At 39.2% G+C, this 23488-nt stretch overlaps 1 protein-coding gene across 14 annotated transcripts in view; it reads left to right on the top strand.

The window, feature by feature from the left end:
- Window positions 1–23488, top strand: part of SFTPD (surfactant protein D) — a 77190-nt gene that overhangs the window by 6234 nt on the left and 47468 nt on the right. For 9 of the 14 annotated variants that reach the window (XR_010081336.1, XM_063405970.1, XM_063405971.1 and 6 more), the window contains 3 exons: window positions 3872–4029; window positions 4817–4982; window positions 8742–8923. The gene's annotated coding sequence lies outside the window, so the exon portion shown is untranslated. The remainder of the gene's footprint in view (window positions 1–3871; window positions 4030–4816; window positions 4983–8741; window positions 8924–23488) is intronic. The other 5 variants (XM_063405968.1, XM_063405966.1, XM_063405967.1 and 2 more) reach the window with 2 other exon arrangements.

Here is a 23488-nt window from a genome sequence, read left to right on the forward strand (position 1 = left end):
GATATTTGTCTCAGAAGTCCCATTTATGAGTAATTCCCTTTTACCGATCAGGCAGTCTGGCATGTACAAGCACTTGGTGTCTATCCACCCACACTTTGTCCTTTCTGTCTTCTTCTGAAATATTCCACTCTGGGGCTCAGTAATACAAATTTGATGAACAAATTACATGCTGCAAGAGGGAAAATATAATATAAAGTAAATGAGTTGGTTGCTGCTGCTTTCCAAATGCCTGAGCTCTTAGAACAACTCATAAAACTAGAGATTTTCAGTTTTCTTTTAATCTTTCCCAGCTCTTTATGTTAAACTATATGAACTCTTACTCAAAGTATTGGTGTGGTAAAATTCTTTTATTTTGTAGGAGAAATTGGGAAAGGTATTACCAATATATTATTAAAAACTCAAACACATCTGACTTTTTCTATAACTCTTCAATGTTCACCATGTACACAGTACTGCTAATCATAATACGTATTTCTACATTTTTGAAGGCTTAAAATATACTTTTTATTTTCCTGACAATTACAAAAGCCTGAAAGACCCCATGCCATTAGATAGACTCTGAGTGTGAACTGAGATTTCTCTCTGCCTCAGGTGCATGCCACTTGTCTTCAGGTAGGATGCAGTGACCTAGAGCACCAATGAGGATAAAATGTGGTTGCTGTTATTAATAGCAAAATTACAGCATGGTTATATGGTCTACGTTGGGTCTTCTGTGATTTTCAGTGACATAAACCCCACTTCTTCTGTTCTGTGATCTTTTTTCAGTTTCCTGGTGCTGTATGTACAGAAGCTTGAGGTTTATTATGGCAGGAGAAGGAACAGGTCCTTCAAGTTCAGGATGGGCTTTGCTGTGTTAGGTTCCTGTGGTGAATATGGACATTTTTGAGCTCAGTAGTTTACTGGAGTGTCTAATGTGATTAGAAATGGAAATGGGAAATAGAGGAGAGGTCTGAGGTGACCAAGGGAGGCATGCTTTGGTACTATGAAAAATTCAAAGTATGCCAGCTCTATGATTAAGTAAGAATGAGATGGGTGTTAAGAAAGTCCATGAGGAACAGGTTCCTTCAATCAAAATGGAAAATGGGCCTGGGTTGGAGGAGATGTCAGAGAGAAAGATGAGGCAATTTATGATATGGGTGATACAGAGCCTCATGCATTCTGAGTTATTGAAAACAGCTTCCCAAATGATTCCTGACCTCCCATCTTCTTACTCTCCTTTCTTGCTGTCTCTTCTCAAGTAATGTTGCTTGCTTATGCTGTTTTCTTGGACATCCTTCTTTCAGAATATTCCAACATTCCTTAACTCTGTTAGTGTCTTTTGAATGAATTTGGATTGGTGCTCTAAGGCACTGGGAAAACCCAGTTAAAGAAAAAGAAATCTTGATTTCTTGCTTATATCTTGCTTTCTTAGCATAAATGAGGTCAAAAGAAATTTTCCATGGGAGGTTAAAACCCTGTATTCAATGTACCTGCACAGTCCTGGTGATTACAGCTGCTTCTCACACAGTGTTCTGAAAGGAGAATTTGTCCCTGCAATTTTGAAGCTGAGAGGAGTAGAATTAAGATTTTGCCTAATTACTGCTACCTTTCAAAGGTCTATTTTAAGCCGTCTTCCTTCAGCCTGAACCATGTGGTAGTTTCCAAAAATGTAATTTAATCATATCTGATTGCTTGCTGGAATCTGCAATTAACTTAGGGGCAAGAGAATTAACAGTATTTGCCAGGTGCTTTATAATTTACCAGGAGTTGCCTGTGCCACATATATGTAAAGTGTGTTGTTGGCTGTTTAAATTTATTGGCTAGAATATTTTAAGCTCATGGTTGAATAATTTTTATTGCTTCCTTCTATTTCTATTCCTAGAATGACTCAGATATGAAATACCATGTAATTATATTCTGTATACTATCAAACTATCCCTTGCAATTATGCCACATTGTAGTTGTTCTTTTGAAATATTAGAAGCTACCTATCTAGGAAGTTATTTTTGGGATGCAATTAGTTGCTAGGGTGAAGATTAGTTTTCAAGTAATTCTACACATATGTTGAATAAAAAAAATTATAAACTTATTTTTAAAAAGTAGTTGTCATCTTAGAAATCCTCTGAAATCCAATTCTCTTGAAAAAGGGTGGAAGTGGTTTTAGAAAATACATTTTTCTGTAGGACTGCATTTATGTCCTGTTTGAGAGTCAGTTCTTGCATCAGTTGTATAATTAAAAATCAGAAGAGAATGGAAAAATAGGCCATCTGCCTGCAGGGAAATACTTTACTTTGTATTTGGAGTGTGTTTCTGGGATCCAGATTAGTACTCTAATCCTGCTCTGAAGCCCTCTTGCATTATAGATTTCAGAACTGCAGGACAATCATGGGAGACTTTCACACAGGCTTTGTACTTAATTCAGTTCTAGAGTTTCATGAAGGTTGAATTTTGGACAGAAGCAAACCTCAGCTTAGTTCTTGGTTCAGAAGCCGTGATGGTTACAAGTTTTCAAACCTCACCATCTGGAGGAGGGGTTTCTGCTGTCTGCCATCTCTCTTTGTCAGACTTGGAAAGGTGCACACTCAGTAATACCTGAAATTCCCTGGGAAATTACTGTGAAAAGATTGTGAAACAAATATTTCAACTGGAATACTTGCTGAAACATAGCAGCAACTCTGAGATTTAAAAGTTTATACGTACTCTGTGGTGGCCAGGAGGTTATCACAAACCTTGGCTTCAGACCACCACTGAGTTGGAAGAGATCACAATAAGCCCAGCACAAAAGAGAAAAATCACTCTTGCCTCGTGATTTCATCAGGCACTCAGGATGATGCAACTTTCATTTCCCCAGTACAGAGCAGCAAGTGTGTGCCAGAGGCCAAACAAAGTGGGGATCTGCAGCGAGTTCTGCACGTCTCCTCTTACCTGTTATTTACACTGAAACCGGGAGGAAAACTGCTCAGTCCATTTACAGCTCCTTTTTACTGCTTATAGAACTCGTGAATACAGCCTTTCACTGAAAAAGCTGTGCAAATCTTACATTTCCCAAGGAATAATGCATTCCCATAAAGCTGTCACAGATTCAAAAAAAAGCTAAAGATAAGAGGAAAACAGCACAAACCCAACAGATTTGACAGTTTATCGTTGTCTGGAGGAATTGCAATTGATGTAACCCTATCAGACTCTTGCAGGTGTTTAGATTTTAAGATGACATTTGAGACTGTAAAAGTAGTATTTGTAGCAGCAGCCTTGATAAATATAATCCTGTCTGAAGCTCTGTGTGCCCCCTATACTGCTGGGACTTTGGAAGAGGAGAAAAAGTTCATTTATAACCACATACAAGGAAGTTAACAAAAGTTACTGAAGGCTTTTTTTGAGACTGTGAGCTGCCAAAACCAGCTAACTCCTCTAGCCAAAATAGACTGCCAAGTGATTTTCACAAAGTGTGTGTGAAGCTCCAGAAAGACCAATCTAGAGAAATGCATTTAAGTATCTTGGTTTGGATTTTTTTTCTTTTACGGTAAAATCTACACGCTTAAGGTAACAATTGTCTATAGAAACCAGTTTGCTCTGCAGTTTATAGTCTGGAAAAGCCTGATCCTGACTGCTGAAGTGACCCTGAAGACTAGAGAAAAGGATATTGGATAATTCTTTCTTGTGTATATAGCTGGTTTTAGACACCTGGCAAGCTACTGTTCTGCTTATGGACAAGCAAAAGGAAGAGTTGTTGCTACATTTTCCCCTGAGTGTTCTTCCCATTCTGCTGCTATCTACCTGGTTTTGCCTTTCGGCGTAAACTTTCTCTGTTCTTTCCTATTTTACTTCTTTCAAACCTTTATATAACTATATGTTGTTTTCTTTTTTTTTTTTTTTTTTTTTTTTTTCATTACAGCACTTGGTATAATTCTCATTATTACTGCTAAGTCACAAAAATGGGCTTCTCTCCTGCCTTGCAGAGTCAGACTGGAGAGGTTGTCTGTGATGAGTGATTTCCAGAAACACTGAGGGGATGGAGCTGTGGAACAATCAACGAAGGTTGACTGTCCAGAGGTAATTAGAAATCTCTGTGTTATTTTATTACCATGAAAGCCAAGTTCCTGCCAAGGACTGTCTTGTTTAGAAGATGCCAAGTCTCAGGGAGGTGGTTCAGTAGTACAAGTCATGCATTAGCAGACTGCTGAGCAGACTGTAATGGGTCCTGAAAACAGACAATGCTCAACGCCTTGCTTGGAACACAGCTGGAAGGCAGTGATCCTTGGTGCATGTAAAATACCAGAGAAATGGTCTTGCAACGATGATTCGATAAATCTTTTTCGATTTGATGATCCTAAACTGATGCTTATACATAGGAAAAACTTGCTTCAGGTAGTTTGCAGAGGCTCCTCTAACCCGCTAAAAAAATTGATTTTCCAAAAGAAGCAAATACCACGAAGTCCATGAGGAAAAATTATGTCATGCATAGTAAAAATGGAGTAAATTGGGGGATTTTTCTGGGTTCTTTTTGCTGGTTTTTTTTTTTTATGCTTTTGTTAAGACTTTGAATTCAACTGAGTTTGCAGAAGTGTTGGTGCAGAGCTCTGCCTGATGTTTTGCTCAGCCAGTGCAATAAAGGATGAGCCAGCATTGTTAGAACTCTGTGGGTGATTGAAGGTACCAGGAAATATATATTTCACTGAGAACTTGGAATTCAGGCTTCCCTGTGAATTATCACAAATATGGATCAAGCACATTGGTGTGCTGATACAGGGTTTTCAGTGTGTCTCGGAAAACTCATTGCCATTTATTGCTTGAGCTGAGTCTGAGGAGACTTATCACCATCCTTTAATCTTTTTTGCAGGTTTTCAGAAAAGCTCTTAATATACTGCTTCATGTTAGAAGTTGTCAGCACCATTGGCAAGCACTAAAGATGAGCCTGAAGAAGTTGTACTTTTCTGGATGTGATTAATTCTGGCACGGTGCTTGTTCCCATGGCTAAGCCCTGTGTGCACTGCTGTTCTTGTCAGGTTCGTTATGTGTGTTTTCTCTTTCCAAGGTATTATGTCTTCACTGTGGAACATTCACTCAGACTCAGATTTGGCAAACAGTCTGAATCTAGCAGCATGCTGGTTTCCAGGAAAAAATAATTTGTTCCCTTGGAGAGGGAGGGAAGGGATTTGGATTTTAAAATGCCTCATTGTATTTTCTAACAGAACTAGCTTTACATTTCTGTAGATAATATTTCTTGAGCAGTTGCTTAGGAGTGACCTTGATGATCACTGAGTAAATTAGAACATATTATGTGAAATTTCAAGTTCTGTTTCTAAATGTTAAATTCTAAGAAAAGTAATAATAGCTCAGAAGTTAAGATACTCTTAACATGACTGTTTACAAAATGTTGGGGTTTTTTTCTCCAGCTTAGAACAGTATTTAATGAGAGAATTTTTAAAGTATATTTTCCCCTCTAAGAAGTCTTGGAATTTTAACATGGCTAAGGAAACTTGGTAGAGGCACAGGTATTGTGTGTAATCTCCTAGGTCATCTGAGAGAGACTTAAGAGGATACAGGAGTGGTTTAAAGATTTCTAAATTAGATACTATTTATAGAAATTCCTATATGGGGTTGAACTGAAGGTTCACCTAGTTCACTCTTTTGTTTCTAACAGAGGCTACATAGAAAAAAAGTCAAAGAAACTTACATTATTTTATTTCTCATCTCAGTTTGCTAAGATCTTGTTATGGGTATGATGCAAATATGAAGAGATATTAGTATTCAGTACTCTGCTAACAGCCTCCTGTCAGATCCTCTCATGGTACATAAAGTGAACAACATAAATAGCTTCTAAATATCAATAGATTTTCATTGCTAGGACTAAAAATGACATAATCCTAAAAACACTGAATGATCAGTGATAACTCTTGAGGTGTTTATATTTGCTGCAACATGAGCAAGTAATTTATAAACAGTTGTCTTTTAGCTTCTGTAATGCCTTGAGACAAGTGCATGCTTTTCTGTAAAACCAAAATCCATCATGGCCAGGGCAGATTTAGGGTAAAATGAGGTTTGGTAATGAACTTGAAGGGTATATAGGGATGTTTTGCAGCAGTGTCTACACATGGCTTCAGTACACTGATCTATACTTCCCCTTTTTATTTTGGGCATAATTTATTTTGCTTTACATAATCCTGGCATTCTGGGAAATTTTGCCTTCATGAAGAACCTTTAAATGATAAGAATGAATAGTTAAGTATGGGCTTTTGGCAGTTTAAGAATAAAAATATTCCTCCTCAAAACACATTTACATTAGGACTTGATATTTTGTTGATTCCAGCAAACCTTTGGTTTAACCCAGATGAAGGATACCCAGTACACAGTCCAGGAGTCTGAGATTGTGCTTACTCCCAGATTAGATCAGGGAGAGACTGGAGCAGTGATGCCCTTTCATTTCATTCTTGTCATAAGAAACAGGACTTGGGAACAACTGTCCATTTTTGTCTGCAATATTTGCTGCTCTGGAGCTGCCACCTCAGATGCCTGTTGTATGGCAATGAATATCCCTGTTAGGCCTGAGGTGAAACCAGTTTCACAGAAAAGGGATTGCTGAGTGTATTTTTATAATAGAATCATTTTGAAATGAGAGCAATTCTTCTGTTTCTTGAACTATAGTTTTACCTACTGGAGAATAAGGAATTGCATATTGCAGTAGCTCTTATTTCAATCCAATCTGTAAGTTGGGATGCAGACTTCAACCCAACAGGATTGGGGTTTTAACAGTATTATTAGGATATTGTATTTATTGGTATGATGAGTTTCTGGGCTGTGGTTTTTCAGTTGAATACAATCTTCTGGAAGTTAAGGGTTTGAGTATGAGTTTCTTGAAGCCACTGGAATGTGGCTTTCAGCCAATGTATTTGTATTATAGGTATTTCTATTATTATTAAGAGAAAATACTGTTGTACATTTTAATCTTCTAAACTGCCAGCACTGAAGGAAGCCTCCCTCATCTTTTTTGCTCAGTGAGATAATGTGGCTGATAACCCTTGCATAGTTCAGGGACTTACCTCATTGCTTTCTAATAGAGTTTCTGGAGAGTATAGATTTAGATTGCAGTGTCGAATGGCCACAGGGCCTCAGGGAAATGTGCTCTCATTAATGGACTTGTTAATGATCATCATTGGAGGGGCTCTAATAGTATCAGATGTAAACGTGTCACACTGTCCATCTTTATCATGCAGATGTGGAGATGCATCATTAATTCACTCAGATTCTCAGGCCCTCAGAGCTGTGCACATTGATGCAGGATGATAATGTCTGAAGGAAATGAAAAGCTGTGCATTATCAATTTAATATTTCAGATTCCTAGTTCCAATTAATATGGTCTAAGAGATAAGAGGAATTGAACCACAGCAGAACTATGGGTCATTCAGAAAAGATCAAATGCAGATTATGCCTCTGTCAGTTCCAGCTTCATTATGCTCATTGCATTCTCTGTGAAAGGGATGAGACAATGCAAACTTATATCAGCTGAAAAGTTAAAAACATGTATCCTATGCAAGCACAAAAAAAAAAAATCCTACTAATATAATATCATTTACAAAATCTAGAAAAAATTTTAAACAAATTTTTGGCCTTTTTTCCTTTAATAAAAAGTACAGTAGTGTCCTTTTCCTTTATCAGGGCTTTGATAGGTATATTCATAATGCACTGAGTGCAACAAATTATAATCTGTCTCAAATTTGTAGCTTTAGACCTTCTACATTAATAACCTGTGTGATAATTATTTGCTCAAATGTGAGAATTTGATTATGAATATTTGGTTTAGAATTTTGGGGCGGACTCAGGGTTTTGTGGTAGGAAACACACCAGATTATTTCTTTGTAACCCTCTGAAATATCAGTGTTTTCAGAAAAAATAAGAAAATGCAATTTTTCTGTATGCAAATCTAAAGGTAAGCTTTTAAAACTAGTAGTGGATTTATAACTCTATTGTCACTAGTTTTGGAAATGGAGGCTGGCTATTAAGACAAAATCAAAAAGTAGGTTTTCAATGGCCTGTTCTAATATTTAGGGGACCTACTGGATGGGTCCCCTAAATGTGAGGGAGAGGGAGTAAAAGAGCAGATATTACAGATGATGGTGGTGGTAAGTCCTCCTAAAAGAAAGACAAAGTATAGGTAGGTAAGTGTCACTTGTGCTGAATTGTAACCAGTTGTGAAGTTGTGGATGAAAGAATTCAATTCCAAATGTACAAGGTGTAAAAGAATTTGCCCCCGGAAGGCGAATGGGATATCCCTAACGAGAGATAAACAAAGTCAACAAAGGATGGAGACATTATTTTAGATCAGTGAAGAATCAAAAACCCCATGAATGAAGCTTGTACCTCAGACTAGGGAGTAGCTCTGGCAGGAGCACGTGGAATAGTGAGAACATGAACAGCATACTGCTGCAATTGGGAGAGCCAGAGATCCTCTGGAGCCTGCCTAATGGTCTTCCTGCCTGGTGGAGAATTTTAAGAACATTTTTTACACCCATCTCTGAAGTGTAAAACAGCTACAGCATTAATCAGATGCAAACTAGGAAACTGAGAGAATGCTGGTGAAATGTATTAGAGGGATTTTTGAAAGGAGTAAACTGTAATATCTGGAGGATGCCATCTGTAGCCAGCTACCACGTGCTTTCATGTGTACAGGTGAAAGATTGTGGAAAGTAAGGTCTTGCTGGGCTGGAAAAGATGTTAAAATTAATATTAACAGCGGAAATTTACATCAGACACTTTTTTTAATGCAGGACAGCAGTAAGGGAAGTCATCTGTGAAATCAGATCTTGCTGCAGAGGATTCCCTCTCGGTGCTCCGGGGTGGAGACGCCTCGGCTGGGCTGTCCTGCTGGGCCAGGCAGGGCAGGCTGAGGTCACCCTTCCACTGCTGCTGACACAGGGAGCCAGCAGAAGCCAAAATACAAAGATCTCAAGTAAGGCTTCAGCGCTTTTGGCATCACAAGAAGAAATCCTGTAAAAAGCTTTATTTCTAATATTTCCTGCCTGCGCTGATGTTCACTTAGGCTCACTTAGCTTTTAAATTATTGACCAATCTGTGAAATGAAGGATGCTAATTATTTATCTCCAATGAACAAGTGCAAATGTCTGCTATTGATCCAGTGCTTCTATAAAATACAATTTAATTTAATTTCTGCTGTGAGTCAAGAGGAAAAGCAGTACCCTTTTATCTAAAATCTTACATATTCCTCTGGCATTATTCTTGCTGCAGTACATTTTGCTCATTTTTGAATCCCCAGACTGAAAAATAATGCTCACTTTCTTTTTTGCAAGGTCTGTAACAATTACCTGATTTGCTGTGAAATTTTGGAGGAGTGAAACATTATTGTTATTTGTGCCATTTTACCCCTACTTTTCACAAAGTAGAGGTGCTCATCTCAGAGGATGTCTCTCTTATCCAGACTCATGTGTTTTGGTTTTTTGTGTTGCAGTCAGTGCAAAATACAGAATTTCCCATCTATTCATCTCAGTCTCCTTGTCACACTTGTCACCTGCTTTTAATTTCCCCCTAGGAAGTCCCTTCCTATCCCCATTGTATGGTTCTAATTTTAATAATCCCAGTCCTTCCAGAGCTCTTTCCCTAAAGAAATATTTCACTGTACACACCAATTAGCGTGTTGATATTTCTTGTTAGTATGCAGCATTGGGTTAGCTCCTCTAGATAACCTTGATAAATTAAAAATTGGCTTATCAATATTCAATCAACCTAGCTCATTTATCCAAATGTCTGATTTCCTTTATGTCAGAGCTGAGCTAAACAGGCACTGCAAAAAATAAATGGAATTAAAATTGCTTATTTTTCTTTGAAACAGAAATTAAAAATCAGTCTTCTTCTAATGTCACTTTAAATGCATTGGTTTATCACCAGTGAAATAACATACAGTGGCAGATTTGAGATAAAAAATCATTCGTTTTCAGTAGACAGCTGTTCTTTGAATACAGTCAACATCTAATCAAGTCTTTATTAGAAAAATTTGGGAAAGATGGGCTTGGTCTGTCCTGCTCTTTGTACAACTGTTGACTCTTGCTAATTCTTCTACATTAAAAAAAAAAAAAGTTATAGAGGTTTATCTATTCCAGGGGAGTGGGAAGTAGGTGGGAGGAGCATCCCATGGATTTATCTTGTAGCATAATGACAGCAGCATAATTTTCTAAATCTGACCTCCCTTTATGTTGTTTTATTGCCTTTGTGGTTTAGAAACCCTCAAACACCCTTTTGTGTTTGCACCATTGCTGTTCAGCAGTTCTCTGTAATTCTCCCACCCAGCTGCCTTCACTGCCTGGGACCAGTCCTTGTGTCTTTTGCTCATCATCTTGGTTTGGCAATTCAGAGTATCAGTTATTCGAGGGAAATGACAGTGTTGTTCCAGTTTTACATCAAAAATGTGACAGCACACGGTGTGAAAGGACAGGCTTACAGGAATTCACCAGGCCAAGCTTTTCAAAGCCCCAGTGGTTTGGAGGGCCTGCACTGCGATGCAATCAATAGATCTGAGTGTCAGTGGGCAGCAGCAGCATTGCAACTGAAGGGCCTCTCGTCCCTCTGTGGGATGGCTTGTTTGATGTCCTGGCAGGGACCCTGCAGCTCCAGGATGTCCTGTGATATGTTCCTAAAAACACTGATGTGCTCATTTCTCAATGCTTCTAAAAACAGTCAGCACTGCCAGTCAACAGGAGGCAAACAGAGGCCAGCCCTTCATCACAGTACACAGACCTCGTTAATTTATATATAGTGTGAGCCCTGAAGGGTTCAACTATATATAAATTGAATATATATATATTCAATGTGTTCAATAATATTCATGAATATTCACGAATATATATTCAGTGTTCAATAATATATATATTATTGAACCCTGAAGGCTCCAGTTCACCCAGTCAAAGTTTCCTGGGAGTTTATCAGCAAGGTTCATCCTTTATTGTAGCAGCTGTGCTGGAAACAGAGGTCTTCAGCAATCCTTTGATTCACTTTGGTGTTCAGTGGCCTCTAATTTTGTGGTGAATATATATTCCTTTTTAGGGGGCTTCTTTTGGGGTTACTTTATTTGGTTTGTGCTCTTTGTGGGCGAGGGGGAGGGCTTATCCATGTTCCAAAGTCAGAAATGCACTTTGCTGAGCTCTGTGTGTTGTACTAAAGTTAATCTACATAGGTTTTGCATTACACAGCTAAGATTATTTCTTCTCTGCCAAATTAAAAATCCTAAGGTCAAGCAATTTCCCTTTGAATTAATTTATGCAAAATGTTTAAACAAATTCCTATGGGTTTAAAACCTTAAATTTAAACTACTGCTTTAAAAGGAAAATTTAAAACCAGTATTTTAAAATTAAGTAAGATGACTTTTGATTAAACCCTGATAAGATTTGAGAGCTTGCTTCACTTTAAAAGCTCTGGACAGTTGTTGCTGATCTTAAAAGAACTAAAGAAAGTGCTTCAGACAGTGTATGTGCCCTACAGGGAAAAAATACAAGAGGGGGGGCATGCAGGCAAGGAACTGTTCAAACATTGTGTGTCCTCAAGTTGTGGCACTTTTATATTAGATAAATATTTGTGTGTTTCCCAGTGGGACTGGCAGTGTGTTTTTCAGAAGTGAGCAATTGCAAAGCATGTACAATAGCAAAGATGCTATTTGATACCATCAGAATCTTGCTCTACTGGTTTTGCTGTCATCTGTGGAGAAATGGGACCTAGGAATGACCTTATGATATGGTTTTGCATCAATAACTTCTTTGTACTTCGGCCCAGCCACACATTCACCCTGGATTAAAGCTGCCAATCTGAATTCTATAAAACCCTGGCCAGTTTTGTTATCAAAACAGTGCAGAGGAGCAGTGCCATCCTGCTGCTGGTGTTGGTGTTCACAAAAAGGATTTTTAAGAGGAGAAAGAAAAGGTGTGCCCATTTCAGAGTTAATTATGTATGTTTAGAATATCTGGTGCTTCTTTAAAGCCTGAGCCCTGCAAGTTTTGCACAATTAATACATTCAGACTTCTGTGCTATGTCATTCTTGCAAGGGTGCACAGTTTACATCCTTGGAGATGTGTGGTTGTAAGGTGTTCTGTGTCCTCTGCTTGGTGTAATTCCTTTCCTTCCACTGCAAGAAATTTTGTGGGGTTTTTTTTCTGTAGGGTTTGGAATTATGGAGTCAGATGGAATCAATGGAAACACCTGGAATTAAAAACAGGTGAGAAATAGGCACAGCCTGGGACACTACACGGAGGATGGAAGTCAAAGACTGCCTTAAAGCTAAACAATACTTTGTTGTTCACATTACAGCAGGAAAAAAAACCCCACCATTTATCAGTAACAGAAGCTTGAAATATGCAGACTGGAACAGAACTGATATACAGATTCAGTGAGTAGGAAACTTTGGTAACCACAGTAACTGTAGGCAGCTTCATCCTTTTGAGTTATTCATCCTTGCAACAGGAATTCAGTACAGCAGTGGTGGAATTTTTGCTTGTCCTTTGGAAAAGTCAAAACAGACCCCAAGGATGATAATGTGGAAGAGAAAACTCTGAGTTTGAATTTTAACAGAACACTAAATTTTAATAGAGAACTCTAAGTTTTCACACAGTTCCTGTCTTGTATGTATCTGGTCAAACAGCTTCCCAAGGAAGAGCTGAGAGTAATCTCTTTCCTTTCATTTTGCAGTTTGTTAGCTTAGCTCTGTGAAATGCAGATTTTCATGATACTATACTGGAAGCTGTGCTATTTATGCATTTCCTTTTGAACAATATTTGGATTTCAGAGTAATTCACATTTTGAAGTCAGCCTTAAAATCTGCACTTATGTTGTTGTATAAGGAATGGTTTTCTGAGGCATGGAGTAGTGAATTGCCTGTCAAACCCAAGAGGCTGTCAGTGGCAAAGTCCACAAGGAGAGAATGATCTTCCCTTTCTCCTGTCCTTTGCACAGAACTCCTTTGGGCAGCGTCAGGATGGTGGAGGGAGAGAAAAATTATGAAAAATTCTCTTCAGCCCTCTATGCACTGGACTTTGGTCCTGGCACTAGACTACAATAATACCTCGAAAAACAGGCTTGACCCTTGATGAGGATGCTTAGTAATGAATACAAAGCCAGCACAATTTTGCAATAAAATAAGGAACTGCTAAGTTTTGTATAAACACCTTTGTTCTCAGAAAGTTTTATTTTTCTGATCACAAAGACATTGTTGCATGAAAAAGCAATTTCTGGCTAGTGATGCAAAGTGCATTCCCAGGCACATCTGTGGAAGCTCTGAGGCTGCTGGGAAAGGACCTGGTCACCTCTGGAGTGGGACGGCAGAGGTGCTCCTGCCCTTCTCCTGCATCTCAGAGCTCACTCTCCCTCAGAAGAGGCTGGCCCAGCAGCAGTGGATTTCCTGGGCAGTCTGGCAGGGTCTCTGCAGCCCTGCCAGCCCCAGTGTGTATCTTGGAACTCCTGGGTCATCCTCTGTGTGCACAGTCCAGGTAAACCCTCAAAAATGTAAACTTTTGAAATACTAACAGGTAAGTAATGCAAATCCTCTTTAGACAATTAAAACACTACATAAACAATGGTAGCCAGCCAGTGCTAGAAAAGATTGTGGGTGACTTTTATTTCAAAATAAGAAATCTAATAACTGAAACTTCTTGCTAGGATGAGAAAAACACTTCTTTGCCTTAATGTTGTATTGTGCATATTTTTCCACTTTAATGAAAAATTTAGCCAAAAACCATGAAAAAATTCTATAATTAGCTCCAGCTTTACAAGCATAAATCCATATGCGAGTTAGCCTTTAGAAAATAGCCATTTGTGTTAAATTCATCAAGAATTTCTCATTAAAAACTGAGCACACACAAATTAGTTTGACAGGGAAGAACTGCTGGAGCATTTGCTTGGATTTGGCTCTGTGTGTTCCCAGCCTTTGTCTTCACTGCAAGTGTTGCTGCCAGCTATTTCACCCAGCCCAGCCCCAGCCTTGGAGCCCTGAGTGATTTGATTAACAGATGATGAATTATGAGAACTTGAACTGTGGCTTGTGGCTGAGTCCCACTGCATTAGTACTTTGATTCTCAGCTGAGTTTGAATATTATGCCACAGACCACATTAAGTTGTCTTGGTCAGGCTTGAAGCCTATATTAAAATTAAGTCTGAGATATCTGGAGGTCATTTATAGAAAATATAGATTTGTACAGCTTTTGTTATACTGCAATGAAAGAAGGCTGAATAAAGATGTGGGTAAGCAGCTCATCAAAAGTACAGAGCTGATGACAGATTCAGCTTGTGAGGCTGAAGTGTTTTCATCAGGGGGTGTCAGAGTAACCCTAAAACAAGATGCTGCTTTACTTTTCTCTGTTGACACTAGAAAAATCTCCCCAAAAATCTACAAGTCCTTTTTCTTCTCAAAGCACACACACTGAAAGGAGAGGTGAAGGAGAATGCTGAAATATGAATAGAAGTTATAATTATAGCAGCCACTATTCTGTTAAAGCAGAGTTCTCTGTATTACCATGAATTTTTAAGCTCTCTTCAGGAGCTGCAATGCTGAGACTAATTTATTGTTAGCTTTGTTGTAAAATGCTTTAGATTATGAGTTTAATTATTTGATTAACTGAATTGTCTTCATGTTGAGTCATCCAAAATTTGGGTAGTGAACTTCCTACTATATTTGTCAGTTTGTCTTCATGAGAAATTCAGTTTGTTCTTTAGATAAGTGTGCAAAGGGTTAAATAAAAACTTGTAACATGGAACAAATACTCTATTCCATGTATCTTTCACCTGGTTAAATTTCCTTAGCATTGGCTAACACACATTATTCTGCACACTTTCCTCTAAAATTTAAATAGAGTGAAGCTTTATTCTTACTCCCTGGTTCATTATCACCCAGGCTCAGCTTGATCCAGTCATAAGTGAAGGGCAGGATAAGCTAGAAAAGAAGATATGCACCAAAAAAGAAATTATAGTATTGCCAGAAGTGCCTTAGAAATGCTCATTGGAACACATAGAAATAAATTATGTTAGAAAGAATATTTTGCTTCCCAACCTGTGGATATTGCATGAAGCTCCTACTTTGTTTCCAAGTCTATTTATAGTTCCTAGATTATGTGAAATCCTTATGAAATTGTTTAGTACCCATGGTTACCAAACACGTTTCACAAACTAGCACAATTCTAATGCTGTGATATATCAGCAAGTTTTTTCTCTTTTCCTAGCAGTACGTTGCTGGTAGAAATCCTCAGAGGGATAGATAATAAAATCCAAAAATATTTCCTGCATTTGCAGTAAGCTGTATTTAACACTGCCCTTTCTGCATGGCTTTACTTTCAGCGTGGTATTGTGGCACTCTGGAAGCATAAACAGTGTTGGCCTGCCTTGTATTCCAATGAAATGTGTAAGCCTTTAGGACATGCTATTTCTAAAGAGATGACAACTGAAAAGCCTTCATGCCTAAATCTAAACAGCACCTAAACCACATAAAACTTCCTTTTTACTGTCCTTTCCTCTTGCAAATGTAAGGAGACAACAGCAAGTGTTGCAGCTGTAATAACTCCAGTGTTAAAGGCCCTGTAGTATTTTCTTATTGTGGTAGGATTCACACATTTTTTTAATGTTTTGTTCTTTTCATCTGTTGATTCAGATGAAACGTGTGAAATTGAGGCAGGGTTGCTGTGTCTTACAGGTTCTCTGTGATATAAATACAGGACTGTTCACCAAAGACTTTTACAGCTATGAATTATATCCTGGGAAGGCAAGAAAGCTGGCACAATTGACATAATGCAGTGAAACTAAAGCTATTTCTCACTCCTGATATTTTTTTCTCCTTTTAAATGCATTAAGCCATTCTTTGCTTTTAATTTTGTCCCTCTCCCATTTTGACACCTCTGATACGTATCTCACATACAAGAATTGTGTGATGCCAACGATCTATACCAGAAAAAAAAAATATTTACGAACTGTCTTATTTCCTCTTTGTTGTTTTCCTCTAGCGATCTCTTCATAGCCCTACGCACATATCTAACTAAATCAAGCAGCAAAAGCCAAAATGACACCCATATGTGCCAGTAATTAGCAGGTACAGGCTGATTGCCATCGGAAGTGGGTAATGTTTTGGCACTAATGGGCCATTACAACGAGAGGGCATTACAGTCTCAGCACTTCTTTGGTGCAATAATGTCATCCTGGGCGTTTTCTGCTTTTCTCGCTGACAGCAGCTTGAAATACAGCTGCAGCTAACCCAGGTAATCCACCTGGTCGAAATCTGCTCACTACGGAAAAACAGTTGGGAAAAGGAAGAATTTGGGGCAGCGTTACTGTTTGGGAAGTATGTTAAATCATTTAAGGCTTGTATAGTTTTTCACTCCACTCATGCTACTTGTTTGTTAAATAAAAGCTTACAGGAATCCATTCAATTCACAGGAGAGCTACAAAGCTGATGTTTGTATCCATTGCTGTGAACTGTTCATTATATTGTTGTAATTCATCTCCTTCAGACCTGTGTGGCAGCTGATTCACACAATGGCTGGAAACACATGTGAAGTGCCGAGTGCTCTAAGTGGATTTTGGAAGGGGGGAAAGCAAATAGTTCTCATGGAGCTTTATTTGTAGGACATAGATCCTAGCTGCATTTTATCATTCTCTCCTAAGCAGTACACAGGCAGTGGTAGGTGCAGTGGTTTGATTTGTCAGTGGATAAATAAGATTCTGTTCCATTCTGTGCTCTCATTAGTGACTGGGAGACTGAAGTAAGCAGAGAGAGGATCACTGCTGCTTGTGGCCCTGGCCTGGCTGTGTTCACAGCCTGCCAGGTGCTGAGCCTCACCTGCAGCAGCAGCAGCTCCTCCCCCACCTTGCAGCCCGGGGCTTGGACCCAGGAGAGTTATAATTATTTTGGAAGGGCTTGTGCAGAGTGCCTTCCCATCAGGGGATGACTAAAAAAAGACCCGCTCTGTGAGTTAGGAAGGCAGAGACTGCTTGTTTATGTCCTGCAAAACACATTATACCTGGGATAAAGGGAATTTTCCCTACTCTTTTAGCCTGCATCTGAAGCTTAAACAAACTTGGCATAGCTAGAGCATGGAAAGTCTGCCTGTGGGAGGAAGATATCAGATATCTTGAGATACAGGATGCCAGCAGCTGTGAGCCTCCCTCTTCATTTTATTCCTGCCTTGGGAACAGGCTGTGCAAGCAGACCAAAAGTTAGCAGTGTGGAATGACTAAGCACAAAACAGGCAGCTGCTCAGAAAGTCAAAGTGAGGATGTCCAAATTATTATGTGGTTGCACTGCATTCCTCACCCAGCCTTGGAGGAGCTCTAATGTGAGAAACATCAAGCCAAGTTTGAGGAATTAGCACCCCTAATCTGGATCTGTGGCCAGGTGTGGTGGGCTGGTGGAGGCAGGAGGGGCTGGCTGCCTCCCCTCTTCCCCAGCTGCAATTGCTCTTTGCTGCCTCCTCGTTAAGGCCTGTTTCTTCATCAGCTCCAAGTTATCCAAAACTGGAATGTGTTTGCTCAAGTGCTTAGGGTCTGTAAATCCAGGGCCACGCTAAGGAGACAGTATTTGTGATCTGAGCCTCAGAATACTGTAGACAATCTGATCTGAGCATCTGCTGTGTGAGATGACTGGTGTGTCCTGGCTGTGAGTCTGCTGTGAGGCTGAGCAGAGAGATGAACACGCTGTGCAGATTAGGGTTAAGCCAAGAACAACATTTCCGTGAGTGTCGCTGGGAGTGAGTCTGTCCACAGCATGATCCTGCAAATGTGATGTCTCCCCATGAATCATCTACTCTCTCTCTTCCAGATACTCTAAAGTTCCACGTAGTTTGGTTCCTTTTGTGATTTATGAGGAAAAATCTCTATCAGTCTGTTTACAGCCTCTAGACACTATTCAAAATGTCACTGTCATCTAAGCAGTGTGAGATCACCCCCATTGTGCTCTTAAATGGCCAGACTCTCCTAACAAACATTATTGGATCTGTTTGCCTAAAATCAATTGGCACTACATCAAGTGTGAATAAACCTATACCTACAATCACAAAGCAGTAGAAGGAACAGCAGGAAAAACAGATACTCAAGAAAACAAATAGTTCATTGGAGGAGAAGTGAATGATGCCCACTTTGAACATGGGCTATTTGATTTATGGTGATTTATGGTTTAAGATCCATGTGCTTTCAGTGCTACTTGCAAGTGAAAATAATAGTTGTTGATATGAAAGACCTGTCTGTGGACTCTCAGTTGTGCTATTAGAACAGCAGGGCTGTCCATGTTCATGTGCAAAAGTGATCACATTAAACACTCCTGTAGTTGTAAGTTTTAATTGTAAGAGGTTTTTTTAATGTCTCTTCCTCTTTTGTGAATTGTGGCTGACCATGTCCAGACACCCATGAAGGCCAGTACACTTTCAAGTAATTTATCAGAATTTTGAAGCCAAAAATATTGGCTTCATATAGACAAACAGTTGACTTCCTTTTGCCTTGGCACAAACACTGAGATAACTGTGATGAGAACTGAACATTTTAGCTTCAGATTTCCCTGTTCTACAAACAGAAGAACACCTATCTTACTGTGATCCTAGCAATTCTTAAAAGCATTCTAGAGACACTTATGCTGAGATGTAATTTCTACTGTGGTAACTGAGATTTTGTGAATTACTTGAAAATCTCTCTGAAGCTCTTGAATATCTTTTCTTTATTTTCTGTAGAGATTATTCTCCCTCTTTCTCTTCTCTCATTTTTTCTTTTTTGTTCCTCTGCCAAAGGGAAGTTCATTTTAAAGTCACATTTTCCAGCCCTGTACTAGGGAGGATGAATCCTAAAATACTAACTCATTTAAATTCACTCTCTACATTTTTACAGGGGCTCACTGCAAAGCCCATGTACAACAAAGGAGACTTTGCATCAGCTCTAACAGATTTCAGCTTGAGAAAACATATTGCATTTTCCAGTAAAATGCTGTGTCTCCATCCTCTTTTATTTCCTCACTCTTCAGTGTCTCAAATTATTTTTTTTAAATTGGTTTGTTTGGGTGGTTTTTGTGGTTTTTTTGGGGGGTTTTTTGTTTGTTTTTTTTGTGGGTTGTTTGTTTGTTTGGTTTTGGTTTTTTGTTTGTTTGTTTTTTTGGTTGTTGTTGGTGGTGGTTTTGTTGTTTTTAATCTGGATGCTCTTTGCTTCACTTTTCTCCCTATTTTATTTTCCTAGGTGACATTTGATCCCAGTAGAGCTGGGGTTCGAGCTGATATTTCAGGAGCAGAATATGACTGAACTGCTCATTAACTACAGTAATCTGTTCATGTCTTATTAAATATTCCCATGTTCAAAGTGAAAATGTTAGTTTCACTTTAGAAGATGCTGTTCACACTTATGTAACTTCATTGTTTAATAGGAAAAAATAAAGACCTAGAAACTTGCTTTTTTCATACTTGACAGTAAGAACAGCAGTTTCACACTGTATCATACTGCATAATACTGCAATTTCACACTATAAATCTGTAAACCATAAATTATAAATAGAGCCTATAGCTACATGTCTGTGTGCCATGATTACATTTTTCTAAGTTTTTCCCTGTAGTAATTTAACTTCTTTTAGGGTTTCTCCTACTGGTACTGCAGGTGGGTGATGGTTTGGTGGAAGGCTCTCTCCTTTCTGGTGTGAAGCAGTGAGATGCCACAGCTCAGGGGCCAAAAGCAGACCTGTGCACACAGAAAGTGCAAAAACATCCTGTGGATGCTGATCTTGGCCTGGCCCATGCCCCTGCAGGGTTCAGTCAATTACTGCATTTCTGCTTTTTGCAGGATTGTCAGTTCAGGGACTGTGAGGCCATTCTGCTGCAAGGGTCAGATGCTGACCGTGTCAGTGAATCTTGCAGCCTCTGTGAGTGCTGAGCATGATCTTCAATATCATCAGCAAACTTGTGAGCTCCTCCCAGGGCAGAAGATGTTTTCTTTCCAGCCATGAAAATGCAAGGCTGGTGGCAGAACAGGAGAACTGTGGAAAAGTACCAACAATGCAGGTGCACTGCAATAAAACCTGAGCAAACAGACAGGGGTTTATTTCCATTCTGATGGCACTGCTCATCGTTCTTCATCTGGCAGAATACACTAAGGATGCATCTTATATCTCTTACTGATTTTTAAGCACTTTTAATTGAGATTAGATTGGACCATCATTGGTATAAACAGATCGAGCTCACTGCCAAAACTTCTAAGGACTGGAATTCATACTGGGACAGTGGTGCAAAGCAATGGTAATGGATTATGACTAAGAACAATTAACAGTGAGACAATTGCCTGTATCATGTGTGTCTTATATGAAATCACTTGGTGAAATTAAGCCTACTTTGAAAAAAGCAGGAGGTGTTATTTTGGCTTTAATGGCAATGCATTTCACCCCTTACATTCTACAGCTTTTGAAATCAAGAGGGAAGACAAAGAATAAAAAGGTTTTCTTATTTTTTTACTATATTTTTTTACTAAAGCTGTCCCTCATACATCGACCAGCAGGTATCTCTTGGGAGGATGGTGGGTGCAGGTGCACTGCAGGTTTGTGCCCCAGTCTTTAGTGCTCTCTGTGAATAATGGTTTCATTTTCATTTTCCCCAAGTTCATTTCTTTTTCTGCAAATGTCCTCTTTTCTTTTTGAAGCTTGTTGCAGTAAGAAGACTTCACTTTAATTATAGTGAGCTATGATAGAGTTTCTAACGAGTCTGAAAGGCATCAACATATCAGACACAGAGGCTGTCTCCAAAAAGCCAGGCAAGTGTGGAACAGGTCCCTCTTTAAGACTTCAGGAATTACATGCTGTTGTAGAAGGCCACTGTGCAATTACTTCACTTTCATTGTCACAGATGGCTACTGAAATCATTCTGTCTGATAGTGTTTGATGAAGCATTTAATATTTTGAATCACAGTGGACTAATACAATTCAGAATGGATCTTGACTACTTTAACTGGATTAAATGTCTGAGAATTTTTTGTCTCAATGTGCCGTGCTTTTCTGCTTTAAGAAAACCTCAGGCACTTTAAAGCTATAGCATTTAAAATGCTGTTTCCTGCTGAAGATGCTATAGAATGATGAAAAGAATCCCACCTTTCCTTGGTGGCTCTGGCTATTCCTTTCTCATCATACAGTATGTATTAGCTCTTTCAGACAGCTGAACAGTCCCATTGTCCCGGGCACAGAAAAGCATAAAATCACTGGCAATCACTTCGCCATTGTGGCTGGAGATTAAAGGACAGGACCTGACAAATGAAGCAGACCTTGAATCATAAGAAGAGGTAGCATCAGATAATGCAGCTAAATAGTATGTCTAGTACAGATTAGCTCTGAATGAATTCTTGGCCAGTCATTGCTCTGGCAACCTACTTGCCAAAGAAAAGTCATGATTTATCTTTCAGGTAGTATTGATCTTTATTTCTCATTGTGTATATTATTTTGTATTCAGTTTTAATTAAGATTAGTGATGGTCTTGTAAGCTTCCAGGAATGCTCAAAGAGCATATAAAACACTTACAATCCAGAAAATTATCTGGATGCTTGTTTCTGTTCTCCTTACTTCCATCCTGCCACCTGAATAACCTCATCCTGGCCGCACATATTTGTACCAGTATCAGTTTTCTAATGTAAAAAGCAGTGTGCAAGGATTTATGGGAAGGCCTTGGGATGACTCAACTCTTGGCTGCTGTCTCGGCACAGAAGGCTGTGGTTTCCATTCCCACCTCGTGTACTAGGCTCACACCCAACGCCTGGCACTGCCTCTTGGTGACAGGGGGTGTTTCACTGAGGAAGATGTCATCCTGAACATGACATGATGAACTCCGAGCTATTGTTCCTCCATCTGGAAATGAAAACCCCAAGGAATACTTCAGACAGTGCAGGAGCTCAGCTTAGGGCACGGCCAAGCGTTCCCAAAGTCGTTGCTGTGGCAATTCCTGTGTGAGACGTTCAGTACATGACAACCACGTTTCTGCCTGGAGAGTTTTTGCAGCCTCACTGTCTGTATTGTTTTCATCAGTGCACAGCATCTGTTGTGCCATTTGTAAAACACTCAGATTTCTGTTAGCAGACAGTTTTCCTCTGTGCAAGTGGCAGGGGCTGTAACAAGTCAGCTTTGCTGCTGCCTCTTCCCACCCCTGGAGAGGTGCATCCTTCCTGTTGCTGCAGGAAGAAAGGCAGTTGTGGAAGTCGGTGTGTGGCACTGAACACTTAAATGTGTCTGCCAAGGGAAATGCTGCAGCTGATTCCATCTTTTTTGGTGATATGGAGACAGAAATTCTTTAATTATGGTGCCTGATGGAGGCTGGAACAAGGGGCCAATATTGACAGTTTATAATTGTCTTTAGTAAAGGAGATTGATGTACCTAGGGAAAATGGAACATTTTTGGCTTATTATGATATTCTGCTTTCAATCTGATGTTTTTTAATTACCTTTCTGTTATCTGTGTCTGACTCCCTGTTACCCCAGCTTTTCTGCACTATATAATCTTATTACAGATTTCTGCTTGTTTCCTTCCTCCCCTTGCCAGAAAGAAAGAAGGAGAGAAAGAAATCTTTCAAGTACCTTCTCCTTTGTTTTGAAAAACATAGAAAATGCTTGTGTAAGAACTGTGATAATAGCCAAGCACCAGACTTGAGCCCTGTGTTTTCATGCTTTTCCAGGGAACATGGTGGTGATTATGAACTGATCCAGCCACAGCCCATTAACGAGCTTGTTCTCATACAGAGAGCTGATAGCAGATTTCAGATAGATTTGGGCTTACACACACACAAAGAAAATGTTTCTGTTTGCTCTGTTCTCTTTAGGCTGGATGCCACACTGTGAAGCACCAGCCTTGCTGCTATCAGTGATGAACTTGCCTCCCTTCACCATAAATCTAATCTTAAAGAGCAATTAAAAATGCACTGTAAAAATATCTTATGATGTCCTTTTACCCCTAGGCAGGGGACACCAGGATCCTACCAAAGATACCCTCATGTTCTAAAGCCCCTGTTACTCACAACCTCTCTGTGGTCACCTTGCTGAGCCTCAGTCTTCCTCTCTGAGCTCAGAAATAATTCTTGATGGAATTTGGTGGAAAAACAGTTCTGAAAAGTATTTAAAAGTTAGAATAAATATATTGCTTGGTACCATGACAAATATCTTCCATCTTTTCAGTGGTATGAATGTGCAAGTAAATTGGTTTGCAATTCTCATGACACAAAACTAAGTTAGAAACTGTAAATAAAATTTGTCTTGAAGATCACAGAAATAAGAGAGCATACAAGAGAGTCTGATATGTGAGCAAAGTTGCCCATAAAATAGACTCCTCTCAGGGAATTTAAGTAGTTTTCTTCTTTAGCAAAAAGATGGCAGTTAGATGCTCTGCCAAACTTTTAGTGGCTTAAAACTCCAAGATCCCTACAGAAATCTGGAAAGGAGCCATTTTGGAACATGATTTTTATCAACAGGGATTAGAAGGAATGATCAAAACAAATCTGAAGTTTTAATAAACAATCAAGTTTCCATCTTCCCTGCTTAGATTCCTAT

This window comes from Prinia subflava, chromosome 9 (assembly GCF_021018805.1).
Source record: "Prinia subflava isolate CZ2003 ecotype Zambia chromosome 9, Cam_Psub_1.2, whole genome shotgun sequence".
Classification (NCBI taxonomy): Eukaryota; Metazoa; Chordata; class Aves; order Passeriformes; family Cisticolidae; genus Prinia; species Prinia subflava.